The sequence below is a fragment of the Plectropomus leopardus genome, unplaced genomic scaffold (genome assembly GCF_008729295.1).
Source record: "Plectropomus leopardus isolate mb unplaced genomic scaffold, YSFRI_Pleo_2.0 unplaced_scaffold16046, whole genome shotgun sequence".
NCBI classification, from domain to species: Eukaryota; Metazoa; Chordata; class Actinopteri; order Perciformes; family Serranidae; genus Plectropomus; species Plectropomus leopardus.
Genome location: NW_024617218.1, coordinates 1 through 1,575, shown reverse-complemented (window position 1 = coordinate 1,575; position 1,575 = coordinate 1). Strand labels below are relative to the sequence as shown.

At 40.4% G+C, this 1,575-nt stretch overlaps 1 long non-coding RNA gene across 1 annotated transcript; it reads right to left on the bottom strand.

The window, feature by feature from the left end:
* Positions 1–279: 279 nt before the first annotated feature.
* Positions 280–1,330, bottom strand: LOC121964562. Its single transcript, XR_006107376.1, has 3 exons — positions 1,138–1,330; positions 943–1,031; positions 280–417 (listed from the first exon to the last, which is right to left on the bottom strand). It is a non-coding gene; the product is annotated as an uncharacterized LOC121964562 (long non-coding RNA).
* Positions 1,331–1,575: the final 245 nt, after the last annotated feature.

Below are 1,575 nucleotides of genomic sequence, written 5' to 3'. Positions count from 1 at the left end.
ATTTTCCCATTTTTGAGAGAAATCAAGCTAATTATCAAAAGGTTCAAAATTCAGACTTTGCCAAAAATTTTAATTATTTTTACTTATTCTGAAAATTTTCTAGGCCTAGAAAACGTGATTGTGAACAGTGGGAGGCCTTATATTATCATAATAGTACAGTATATATACTAGCTACTTTTTCATTTTATATCTCTGTTAAATCTGCCGTTTTACTTTAACTTTTTGTAATTTTCAGGATTTTTAGGGTTTCTAGACAGTGTGAGTCAGTCTCACCACGTAGTTGAAGATGAAGCGGGAGTGAGACAGTTTGAGGTGTTTGATCAGACTGTAGAGCTTCCTGCAGTTGAGGGTACACCAGGGACAGTGGAGGTCATCTCTAGCCTCCGTCTGCTGCCGAGTGTTGTTGTTGTACTGGAACTGGACGGGAAAACAGACACAGTCAGCACGACAGAGACAAACCTGACACAAGTTGGTAAAAGAGTAAGTCATGTAAAGAATGAAAAACAAAAAAAGAGAAAAAGAAGTTCAAACTCTGTTGAGTTCAAATGTGGCCGATTGCCGTGTAAAGTGGGTTTGATTAATGGATCGTTTGTATTGGATAGTTACAAAATATGTCAAATACAAACTAATTGTTTCTGAGCACCTTTGGCTTTCTACATTCATTGTATTTAGGCAGGATGTCATGACATAATACTGTAGCCTGATGGCACACTCTGATAGTGGTGTCATTCCTGCACACAAAGTTGATAATATGATGGTGTTTCAGTGACTAAATAATTAAAAGTTGGTCATAAAACAGTCTCTACAGATGATTTAGCCTGAATGCCCATGAGACTTTTTAACTCATTTCTGGTGAACTGTAATTTATTTGAAGATGTGAAAAGATACAAACTCTTGCAGGTGAAGGTGTGCCACGCAGATACACAATCAGGTGAGACTGACCTGGTAAAAGATGCGTAGCTTCTGTCGGGGCTCAGCTGAGATTTGTTCTCTTCTGGTTTGAACATCAGCATTTATTGATTCTTTAACAGCTGCAGCACAGAGGAGAAAGAAACCATCAGTCTCCTCTGACGTTTGCAGAATCAGTGACATCTTTTAGATCACTTCTTAAAATGTGCTGTTATGTTTCTTGCTCACCCAGAGTGTGTGTGGCTCTCAGGGTGCTTGGTCTGGTGTCCTGGTTGGTCTCGGAGTTGCGGGTGGCCAGAGGTTTAGCCACAGGTGCTGTGGAACGATCACAGGAATCGCTGGTCCAGCGCAGGGTGAACTGCAGGGTGGGTCCCTGAGAGAAATTCTCAAATGGTGGAAGACACTACAAAAAAGAGAGCAACATTTTCTAATCACTCACATACTGTTCACTAATTAACATGACCAAGAATCAGACAAGCACAAACATTTTTATATTACTTGTTAATGTATTTCTGTCTTTTTTTTTGTTCCATGATGGCACCATGGAAGTGTGGAAACTTGCCGGATTATTTCTCACTTCTTTACAAGTCTCTCGCACGCACGCGCACGCACACACACACACACACACACACACACACACACACACACACACACACAAACACACAA